Consider the following 12,889-nt stretch of genomic DNA (forward strand, 5'->3'; position numbering starts at 1 on the left):
AAACCTGCAAGCTCACCCATGGCTACCTCTAGCCGACTCTCCAAGGATTCCTGAAATTCCTTGCCTAATCCCACGGAGTATCGTAGTATTGTTGGAGCTCTTTAGTACGTCACCATTACTTGACCAGGTATTTCCTTTGCAGTTAACAAAGTATGCCAGTTTCTTCACTCTCCCACTAATGATGATTGGATAGCAGTCAAGAGAATTCTTTGCTACCTCAAAGGTACTATCTCTCATAGCCTCACCTTCCAGGGTTCCACATCTTGCCAATTAGTTGCTTACACTGATGTTGGTTGGGCCAGTTGCCCGGATGACCGGCGCTCCACTAGCGGGTATGCTATCTATCTTGGCTCCAATCTCATTGCTTGGAGCTCCAAGAAACAACAAACAATAGCTTGCTCCAACACTGAATCTGAGTTTAGAGCCCTTGCAAATACTGTGACAGAATTACTGTGGGTTCAGTCCCTCCTCAATGACATTGGTTATTTGACTCCTCCACCAACCGTTTGGTGTGACAATATGAGAGCTACCCACTTGGTAGCCAACCCTATTTTTCATGCTCGCACCAAACATGTAGAAGTGGACTTCCATTTTCTTCGAGATCTTGTCACTCAAAAGAAGCTTCAAATCTGGTACATTCCCACAAAACATTAAGTAGCCGATGTTTTCACAAAGCCACTCTCTTCAACGAGATTTGTTCACCTTCGGGCCAAGCTTCACATAGCCCCGTTCAGCTTGCTAGGGGATGATAACATAGAGGTCCATGGGCCTATGCATGACCCATGTATGACCTCGATGGACACTAAAGACTCCAGGCCCATAAATCTCAAGTAACCAAATCTTTGGGACCCTTCTAGATAACTAACCTATCTAGATCAACTAGGGTAACTCTGATCTACATTCAAGATAGAATCTATCCTAGATAACCCTCATCTAACCTAAAAAATGTATATCATTCGATCTTATCCCTTGTAATTCTTAATGTAATTCAATCACTGTGATTATAAATAGAGTGGCACTCGGCCCTAACCAGTTAGCCGAATTATTCTTTTTTTTTTCTATTGTTCTGTTTTAGTTTTATTATTATCTTTCTCTCTATTTGTTGTTTCAACTGGTATTAATGATTCAATATTTGGCGGTAAAGAGACAAGTATTATTGACCCTGTAGTCATTGCTGAAAATGATAATGAAAAGTAGAAAGACTCGATGGCGAGTCCAGGTGATCAACAAAATCATATTGTTAATGATGAAGCTTCTAAACCATGCATAAATCATGTAGTTCTTTAAGTCATAGACATTGTTGCTCCGGTGATTGAGAAAGCATGCACCCCATTTTCCAAAGATGATATCACAATGGTACGGAAAAAAGTTGATATTATCAGTGACATCTCTAAGACTTACTCAATCTGAGCATAGAAAATGTGGTATGCCTGTTCCCTTGGAAGAACTAAAAGGCTTCCAAGATAAAATTGCAGATAAGGTGATTGCCATGCAAAAACTATTTGAATATAAAGAATAAATAAGTGCCCTCCGTATTGATGTTGAGAATGGGGATGTAACCCCCTCTCTTTTATCTACAGATAATCATGGTGTTCAGCCAACAGAGGAGGAAACAATTGTTGAATCTGCATTATAACAAGTCAAATGAAAATGATAGAAGAAAAACAAAAATTACAATGTTCACCCATCTAAAAAACGTATTACTAGATCCCAAACGATCAAGGTAAGTCCTCTTCTTTCCATGATTAATTAATATTTTAGTATGGAGTGCTAGGGGTCTGGATAACAGACCCACTATTTGCTGCATTAAAAAACTTAAAAACTCACATAATGTGGGACTGCTAGACCTGGCTAAATCTAAAGTACCTGCCACCAAGATGCATTCATTAACACAAAGAATGAATTTTGGTGGTTATCTAGTGAACAACGAAGATGATTTTCTGTTGGTAGTGCTTTGGCACCCATCACCAAGATGCTAATGTACATGTGTAGGTATTATGGCAAGGCGGAGGTTGGTCAGTCTTTGAAGGTTCGGAGATGGTGGTGGGAAAGAGAGAGGATATAGGGAAGAGAAGAGGACAGAGGAGATAAGGGAGTTGCCTCGTTGTGAGAAACCTAGGTCAAAGTCATCATTGTGTTGTCTCCCCCTGGGGAAGAATTGCTCTCCCCCTTTTATAGAGAGGAAGTTAAGGTTATCAAGGAAGAAATTCTTTCCTGTTAGGAAAGGGGATATTTTATGTTAGGAAATAATATTTTTCCTTTTGTTTGAATATTAAGGGATCATTATTAGAGAATCTTATCCCTTTCGGATTCTCTCCGTATGTGACCCTATTATACTGATGTGGCATGGGTGGCATCATCGTTTTGCGGGCGTACTTTCATTAAACCCGCATGTGTAGTTTAAAGACGCACGTGTAATAGACATTTATTCCCGATTTACTGTGATTTCATAGTTCTGTAATGGTGTCGGGTTCATCGCAACTCCGTGTGTGTTCGGGGTTCATCGCAAATCTGTACGTGTTTGGGTTTCATCACAAATCCACACGTGTCTTAGTTTTATCGCAGATTCGCACTAATCGAAGTTCATCGCGATCTGTCTTGATTATGACTTCATCGCAATCGCAGATCTGTGATGAACTCATCGCAAACGTGTGATGGGTTATGGATTCATCATAGGCATCCATGTAGTATTGGTTTGACACCCTCTATACTTTGATGGTCTTAGCAACCACTGTGTACCTACATGTAGTTTACCATCACCGGGACTACAACGTAGATGCTAAAAGAAAATCATATGGAGAAATCCTAACTAGAACACCTCTGTAATGGCACAACAACACTTTATCAAAGTGATGTAAGGGTCACACACTTGCGGTGAGCACAAAATGCCATCCAACACTTGCAATGAGCATGAAATGCCTTCTGTGACCTATGATGAGCATAGTGTGCTATTCGAGACTAGCGATGGGTTGAGAATGATAACACAACTCTGTGACGAACTCAGTACACTACCAACATCCTACGATGAGCATAGAATGGCAGCTAACATTGTGATGAACGATAAACCAACCCAAAGCTGGAAATATATGCTCATAGACAACTCGCACTCCATATAGTCGCGACAAGCCGTGATGAAACTCTTCAAAGTTGATTTATAGAGACATCTGAATGCATTAGACGATCAAAAGTCCCGACACATGTCTATAAGAAAACCCATGAAGGGGTCCTTTGGAAAAGGAAACTCTATTCCTAGAGTGTCTCGTTAGACACGTGGTGAAACCTTAGTGGAGTTCATTTGATAGCTGACATGAGGATAAAGATCACATTTCTAATTGGGAAATGCCTCTTTTGGGATCTTCTCCTAATAGCCTCAAGATCCCGTTTATAAAAGGATAACAACTCTCCCTCACATCAAACACTACTAAACCCTAGGGTTTCTTTGAGCTTTCTTTCTCTTTCTCTTCCTCTTTCCCTTCTTCTTTCTTCACCGCCATTCTCTTGGACCTTCAGAGGCTTGAGCAAGCCATGGTGAACATGGAGTCTATGGTACTTACAACACTCATTGTAACATGATACATTTGACCCTTGGTTTTGGTAAACAACCACCTTCCTTGTAGATATATGGGGGTTTCTCTCCATAAAGGCAAGGCAAGGAAATCCATGTTTGATGAATTGATGAGGAAAGAAACTCAAAAAATTGAGTCTTGGAAAGAGAAACTACTCTTAGTTGGAGCAAGAATTACTCCCTTCTATGCGGATGCATTTGTTGATGGTTTTTCATATCCCTAAAGCTATTATGTGAAGTCTTGAAAAACAAATCGCCACTTTCTTTGGTTCGGTTCTGAGGAGGAGAGCAAGCATAGTTGGGTTTCTTGGATTGATGTCTGTAAAGGGTGGTCTTGAGATAAAAGGTTTGGTTGAATTGTGTAAAGTCTGTAGACTTAATTTGGAGGGTTTTAACTCAGGATGGTTGTTGGTCCAAGTTCTTCGATGCCAAATTTCTTTTTAGGTGGCATTCATAGGGGGAATACAAAGGTTCCTCAACCTAGAAAATTAACATTGGTTTGTTGGACTATCTCTTTGTTTGCACTACTTGGCATGTTCAATCTAGTAATATATCTTTTTGGCTAGAAAATTGGTGGGATGATGAACTTCTTTTCAGATATGCTTTAGATCCATCCCTATAGGATCAACCCCTATTGAATAGCATTAAGGATGGCTCGGATATCCGAGTGTGGAAACAACCAAAATGGCAATTGTTTAGTCTACAGATCATCATACCTTCTTGTTTTCGGTAAGTTAGCCACTAAAATTTGGACCACTAGCTTTTAGTAGTTTATTGGGCATATATTCCTAATATTTAGACCCAATCAACTAGAGCATGGTTACTTTTTTGGCTCTCACAGGGGGCAGAGAGAGAGTGTGCAATTCTTAGGTGAAAGAAATCATTGTCTCTATCCCTTTCTTTATCATTTGGGAAATTTGGAAAGAAAGGTGTAGACATAAATATGAGCGCCAATACAATTATTCTCGAGATTTAGACATGGATTCAAGAAACGTGGTCCAACTTTCTTGGATCACTTGATCCTCGAATCTTTAAATGTTAAGCCTCTTCAAAACCGATGTCCAATAGCCCGTATTGTTCTAATGTGCCAACCTAGAAGTTGTTGGACAATGGTTAATGTAGATGAAGCCTTGAGAGGCAATCCCACTGGTTCAAGTGGTGGAAGGTGTCTGTCTTTAGAGATGATCATGGGCAATTCATTTTTTTCCTTTTCCTCCTATATTATGGGTGCACCTCCAACATTGTTGCTGAATTCAGGGCTATTTGTAACACTATTTTTCATGCCAAGTCATTGGGTATCTCGCATCTCATTGTCGAGAGCGACTCCAAAGTTTTGATCTAATTTGCTCTAGGTCCTCTTGGCCTCTTCCAAACTCCATTGGACCATTCTTCATTGGATTGATGAGATTTCATATTTAATGGCCAACATGAAAATCAATTTCTCTCATATTGTTCATGAAGGTAATGATGCAGTAGCGGATGGGTTTGCAAATTTGGCATGTGATGGCTCTTAGAGCTTCCTCTTTTACTCTAAGAGAGTTCCCTCCCATGTGCAGGCTATAGGCTTTGTCGTAAATAAGGCTATATGGTTTTTTATGATATTTTGAGTGCTGTACGCATATTGTATCTAGGCTTGGGGAAAGGTGAGCTACATCCTCCCCTATACGTTTTTGAGCACAGTGATTTTATTACTAAAACTTTTAAGATGGCCACCCCTCCACCTAGAGTAAAGTTGGGGATAAAAAATGGAATATAAATGGATTGTACATTTTGTTTTGATGTTTTGTTCAATGTCTCAACCTGTTAGTGAATCAAACAGTTGAACCATTCAAACCATCATTCGACCCTAATTCTAATTCTGGGTTTCCTAAAACCCATCCTATTCAACTTTTTGTGATCTTTACAACCCTATTATACAAAAAAACAACCTCAATTGTTGGCCTCAAATTTCAATTTTTGGCTTTTATATTTATAAAAAACCCTTGTATTGTACATAATAGATGGATGACATGTCACGATTTGACTCGTCCAACCTCCGACAATTGAACTATTGATTTGTGACCTAGAGGCAAAAAATATTCAGACTCCAAGTTAGTTTTTAAAACATCGATTTTATTTGTTGGGTGAAGTAAATAATATTTATTCTAAAATACAAACTACTTGGTTAATTAACTTAAAATTAACTAATTTAAGTGCAAGTAGATTCTTTAGTCTAATAATATACCAGTAAGTATCTTCATTTTAATATAATTAATATTTATTAGTAATTACAATTTAATGTAAATATATCTAATATATATATATATATAATTATAGTTAAATTGAAATGGATATAGGTATAGATAAGGTTAATAAATTTTAGGCAATTTAATGGAGTAACAAAGAGGAGAGAGAATTAGTGGCAACATTTAATAAAGGAGAGAGAGAGAGTTATGACATAATTAATGAGGACATATAATTAAAAGAGTTAATGGGAAAGAGGAGAGAGAGTTAATGGTGATTTAATGATGAAGAGTTAAAAGTCTTACGGATTTTCCCAATGCAGATTTCTGATTTTCACTGCAAAGCTATAAACATTCAAGAGGTCAATAACCCACACTCTATGCACTAACACCCGCCCATGAATTGACATGAATTCGGAATTGGCACCTACCCGACAGTACTTTGAGCCTACAAATTCTGACCCTGGGCTGATTAGCCATTATCTCTAAGTTATTTTGTTCAATTTTAAAATTAAAAATTCAAAAAAAAAAAAACTAGAAAAAAGTGCATTTCAGAAGAAACCAAAAAGTAGGAAAGTGCTAGCTTGGCACATTCCATTTTAATATATAGATATAGATTTGAGAGTAGAGTAAGTTATTGGAGGAGAGAGAGTTAACATAATGATTAATATGGAGAGATAATTAAAGTAGTTGATGAGAAAGAGAAGAGAGAGTTAATGGTGAGTTAATGAGGAGAGATGAAAGTGTTAAAAACTTAAAGTTGATTCATCATTACTTGATTTATTTTTTTAATTGTAAAATAATAATAATAATAATTCATTAAAATCGCAAAATCTATAAATGGTAGGGAATAAAGGAAAGGCTTGTTAAATGGCATGCCCAATTTGAATATATATAATAGATTAATGAGTTGTTATTGCCTCAGCCTCCACCAGCATGCATGTTCCCATTGTTGTGATGTTGTTGGTTGAACTGACCTATGCCTCATCCTTTGATAGTAATAGAATTGTAAGCAAAATAATTTAGATGGCCTTGAGATTTTTTCTATTGATAGGATTGGTTTAGCTAAGAAGCCAAGTTGGTTGAAGGAAATGAAGCATTAGAAGGTTGGGAGTGCTATGCGAATCAATGTTTTCAACTTGTCGTTGATCCGGCTGATTGAATTGTTCGAACCGTCACCCGGTCAGGATTCTGTGTCTGGTTCAGTCTTGGTCAAGAACCGTTTGACAAGCTGGTCTGAATGTTGAACCATTTGACCGTGTACCCATTCGACCCGATGACTGGGTTGCAGGTTGCACACTCAATGCATGTAAACTTTCAAAGGCCATAACTTTGCACTCTGATGTTCGATTGGGGTGATTTTTTTTTATTTTAGGTAACTTTTCGAGATCTAGGCGTTCCAAGGCGCAATGCCTTGCCTTGCTATTTTCGCGAAAAACCCCTTTTTTGGCCTCAAATTGCAACTTTTAATATTTTTTTATAAATAAAAAAAGTAAAAGCTGAATTAGAAAACATAAATTAAATATAAAAATACATATAACATATCTAAAACACATATATATATACACACACAGATATATATATATATACTGTGAAGCATGATCGACATTAGGGCGATTGGCAGTTGCAATTACAAGGGACTTGTACTTGGTGCCGAGTCCTAAAACTTTTGCACATACCCTTGGATATAGGTATGATAGCTTCAAAGTTTGAAGATAATACAATGACTTGGACTGGTATCCATTCAGTTAATGAGGAAATTAGCCAATTCAGTACCAATTGATCAAGCTGCACCCAATTAGCATACACAGGATTTGGCATTTTCTATCCAATGCCTGAAGGATCATCCATTTCCATTTCAAGAGCCTTTGTAGTTCCCTTAAAAAAACCCATCAACTGATGAGTTCACAGAATAGAGAGGAGTTTTCCAAACCAAGTAATTTTAGCCATTTAGCTTGATGGGCAAGATATGTAATGTTTGAAAGAGCGGGAATATCGATTGCAGTAATAGTCCCAAAAACAAAGTTGGAAGTTGAGTTGGAACTGTCCATGGATGAAACTAGGTTTCTTGCACTAGTAGCCATGGTAATAGCTTTGATACCAAGTTAAAAATAAAGATCAAGAACAAAGGAAACAGAGTGAAGAGAACTCTCAGTGGTTGATCCACCTAGATTGTATTGTTTATATACTATGTATAGGTATAGAGTTATGATAAGTTACAACTCTTGTTAAGATAACAATTACTGAAAACTTTTGTGTATCAGTTCATTGAATATCACCGGAAGAGGTATTGTAGTATATATACAAGCTGGATTAGTTGTAAAATACAATGGTGGCTTGCTATACCTAAGAATATAGATGTAAAAGCTTTAGCAATCATGAGAAATCATGATACTAGTGGACAACTATGCGGTGACGTGGCCAAAAGTATCATAATACTCCCCCTCAAGTTGGTGAGAAAATAGTGTGAACCAACTTGCAAGTCAAGCGTTGGAAAGCACATTTGCCAAGAGTTTTGTGAAAACTGTAAACTGATGAGCTCCTGTAAACTGTTGTGGTGTATCTACAGCAATTTTACAACCAGGTTGTGATCAAAATTTTTAAACAAAACAGAGCAAGCTAATGAACACTATAGAGGCAAAATTTGATAGAGAAAAGGAAATGACAAAGAACAACTTCAATATGTATTCCACCTTCCAATACATATAGAGAACTCTTTAAATAGACCCAAGGCTAACAATGTATTAACTTCTATGATAACACATTCAGCATATCTAGCTGAAATTTATACCAAGTAATAAATAATCAAAGGGTAGAGCTTGCATCCTCAACTTGTTACGCAATTTTTTGAACCGGTGCTCTACTAGTGCCTTTGTGAATATATCTACCACTTGATCTTAAGTACAACAATGCTTTAACTCAGCTTCCTTTTCGCAATAAGTTCTCGAATGAAATGATGACATATCTCTATATGTTTGGTTCTTCCTTGATGGATTGGATTTTTTTGTGAGAGTAAGTGGATTTGTTGTCACAATGTATCCAGGTTGCTTCATTTTTCTTCTCATTCCGGTCATCTCAAATCCTTCTAAGCCAAATAGCTTGACATGCAGTTCTAGTAATAGCAATATACTTTGCTTTTGTACTTGAAAGTGCAATAGTAGATTGCTTCTTTGTTGCCCAAGATATATCTCCTAAACTAAAACTGAATAGGTGATGAGAATGCAAAATATTATATTTTTTTCCCTTAATATTTAGTCTTTTATACTTATTTTATACCCAAATGCATTCATTATTCTTATATTTTGATTTAGGGCACAAATAGAGGCGTTAAGTGAAAAACAAAGTTAATCGGGTAATTTTGGACAATTTCGGCACCTCGTCGTAATTTGGGCATAACGCTTTCATCCGAACTTCGATTGAGATGATTCAAGATGAGTTGGAACGATAAAGAAAATATATACAATTTTCATGTTTTGAGTTTTAATAGATACTGACTGCATCGAGGTCAAAATCGGGCCCGAAATAGCTGCAATCGCATTGCTGACGTGCTAGAAACATTCCTTAGCCTGCAAGTTTTCATACGCGAAATCACCACTCTCCCACTTGCATTAGAACTTTGTTTTATCTTATTTTTGATATACTGTTATTTAAAGAAATTTTAGGAGATTTTGTTGGCTTCTCTTGGGGGAAGTAGAGGGAAAGAAAAGAAGAGGAAAAAACAAGAAGATGATAATCAGACCTAGGGCCGCCGCACCTCTCTTCTCTTCTCTTCTCTCTTCTCTGATTTTTCTTGAGTTTTCACCATGACCATGCATGGCTAAACTCTGATACTTGGTCGAAGGAAACATAAGCCTCAAAATCAACAAAACTGTAAAATCTAATTTGATTATTATTGTTTGATTTACATTTTGAATATCGAATATTCTTCTATGTTTATGTTCATGATTGTTTCGTCTGATTGCTAGGAGGCCTACTAGTTTATTATTAGTTGCAATCTACTAGTAGGTTAGATATCAGATCTGTAATTGTTTGATCCCTCTAATCTGCGAAGCAACTAGAGTTTAATGATTTGCTGCGTCAAAAATTGTTAGATCTTAGGAAGAACACTCGACTGAATTAAATGCAATCGCTTGTGCTTGTGTTGTTTAGCTTCATCGATCTCTAATGCTTAAGGCTACTGCTGGATTAAATCTTTAACATTTGTTTAGGGGTTATTCAGTAGTAAGAGTTAAGAGGATCGCTTGTTTTCTGATTAACTGAGATTAGGGAGATGCAGAAAAATAATTCCTACGATGAATATTCAAAGTCTGAATTGATATATCTTTGCATCGATGAGCAGTAGTGAAATTCATAGGAGTCTTGGTAGGTTTACAGTTTAACGTGCCAAACCTTCTCAAGATATCCACAACATATTTCCTTTGATAAATAAAAATTCCATTAGCATCTTAAACAACTTGATTTCCAAGGAAATAGTGCAGCAACCCCAAATCTAACATTTCGAAATTATGCATCATATCCTCTTTGAAGTTTTTAGCCATTTTAAGAGAGATCCCAGTATAAATCATGTCATCCACATACAAACATACAATCAAAATATCATTAGCATGAATTTTTACATAAAGAGTAGGATCACTAGCACTCTTATGAAAACCATTTTCTACAAAATACCTATCTATTTTGTTGTACCAAGCTCTTAGTCCTTGTTTGAGCCCGTAGAGTGCATTCTTTAACTTATACACTTTATGCTTCATGCCTTCCTTTTCAAATCCCTAGGGCTACTCAACATATGTCTCTTCCTCAAGCTCTCCATTGAGGAAAGCTCATTTAATATCAAGCTAAAATACTTGCCATTTCTTTTGGGCTGCCGAGGCCAAAACAGTTCTAATAGTATCAATTCTAGAAACTAGTGCAAAAGTTTAAAAAAAATCAATACCTTGCTGTTGCACATACCCTTTTGCAACTAAGCGTGCCTTGTGCCTTTGAAGACTCCCGTGTGAACTAAATTTGGACTTGAATATCCGTTTCAGTCCAATGGCTTCTTTACCGTGAGGTAGATCAACCAATGTCCATGTGTCATTCTTCACAATAGAATCTATCTCTTCTTGCATTGCATTACATCATTCTTCTTTTGTCACTGCATCTTCAAAATAGGTAGGTTCCATAGAAAATAAAGCAAATTCACAAGAAGCATATATCTCATCAAGTCTTTTCATCTTCCTTGGAGGGGTTGAAGGAAGAGAATCAGATGTGGTTATATCATCCATAAGCTCAATAAATGTTTCATTTGGTACAATACATAAAGGCACATTTTGATTAGTTTCCCAATTCCAAGCTTTATTTTCATCAAAAAATCACATCACGACTTATGATTAATATTTTGGAGATAAGATCATAGAGTCGATAGCCTCTTGTCTCCTCACTATACCTAGTGAAAATGCATTTTGTACTTTTAGCATCTAATTTTCTCCTTTGTTCTGAATGTTCAAATGCATAGACTATAGAACCAAAAGTTTTAAGATAACTTACATTGGGTTTTCTTCCTATCCAAGCTTCATATGGAGTTCTATCTCTGATTGTTGTTATGGGAAATCGATTTATCAAGTACATTGTTATTGCTACTGCTTCAGCCCAATATTCATTTGGTGGCCCTTTATCTTGTAGTATGCTTCTTGTTGCTTCAATAATGGTCCTATTTTTGCACTCAGCCACACCATTTTTTTGTGATGTATAACTGGCTATTAACTGCCTTTGGATCCCGATGCCACTGCAAAACTCCTTGAATTCTTTGGAAGTAAACTCACCACCATGATCTGTACATAAAGTAACAATAGAACATCCACACTGTTTCTCAACAAGTACTTTAAATTGTTTGAAAATGGAGAAAGCCTCAGATTTTTCTTTCATGAAATATACCCAATTCATTCTTGTGTAATTACCAACAAATAAAATGAAATACTTATTCTCACTAAAGGAAGCAGTTTGCATAAGACCACATATGTCAGCATGCACAAGTAACAATGGTTTATTTTCTCTCCATGATTTTCCTACTGGAAACTTCTCACAGTGTTGTTTCCCATACACACATGCTTCACACACTTTTCCATCATTTTTAACAAGTAGAAGACCAATAGCCATATTCAGTTTATGCATCAAATGCAACCCACCAAAATGCAAATGCCCATACCGTCTATGCCACACCATGGAATCTTCACTAGATGCAGTAAATGCATTAATTGCAAGCTTTGAAAACTGAAACATCTTATTTTCTGTCATGCTAATGGAAAACATCAACTTCTTATCGTTCTTATTATGTACCATCCAACTACCATTGTCAAAAACAATATAGTAAACCTTCTTCATCAATTGTCCCAAACTTGACAAGTTTTGGGCTAAACCAGGAACATACATTACACCATTAATAAATTTCTTTCCAATCAAAGTGGTAACAACAATAGTGCCAATTTCATGCACTTGAACTTGGTTGTTGTCACCCATTGTCACTTGTCTTTTGATGGATTTGTCATGTTCAACCAAAATAAGTTTTGTTTCTAGTCATGTGATTATTATACCCACTATCCAAATACCATGTATCATCATTTACTCCATTATGGGCAGTAAGGCATGAGAGAAATGATTTGTCATCACTCTCATGTCTATTTTCTTCTTTTTCTTCAATAGAGTTTGCTTGTTCCCTAAATTTCTGGAAACAATTTTTCTCAATATACCCATATTTTTTACAATAATAACACTGTGGTGAATTCCTATTTTGATTGTTGTTATTCTTATACCAACAATCCTTATCAGCATGATTAGTTCTTTTGCAATATGAACATGCAACAAAATTGGAACCATGATTACCTCCATTTGAATTTCTCTACTGGCCATTAGATTTGCCACTGCGTCTTCCCTAGAATCCACCATGTCCACAGCCTCTTCCTTTATAACCTCTTCCAGCATCTTTAAACCCTTTCTTGGGATCCAACTTCATCTGCAATACTTGCTTTAATGGTGTATCAATAACTTTATTCAGTTTTTGTTCATGTGCTTGCAGAGAACCCATTAATTCATTCATAGAATGACAAGATAAGTCCTTAGACTCTTC

This window comes from Nelumbo nucifera, chromosome 3, assembly GCF_055504915.1.
Source record: "Nelumbo nucifera cultivar China Antique chromosome 3, China Antique-T2T, whole genome shotgun sequence".
NCBI lineage: Eukaryota > Viridiplantae > Streptophyta > Magnoliopsida > Proteales > Nelumbonaceae > Nelumbo > Nelumbo nucifera.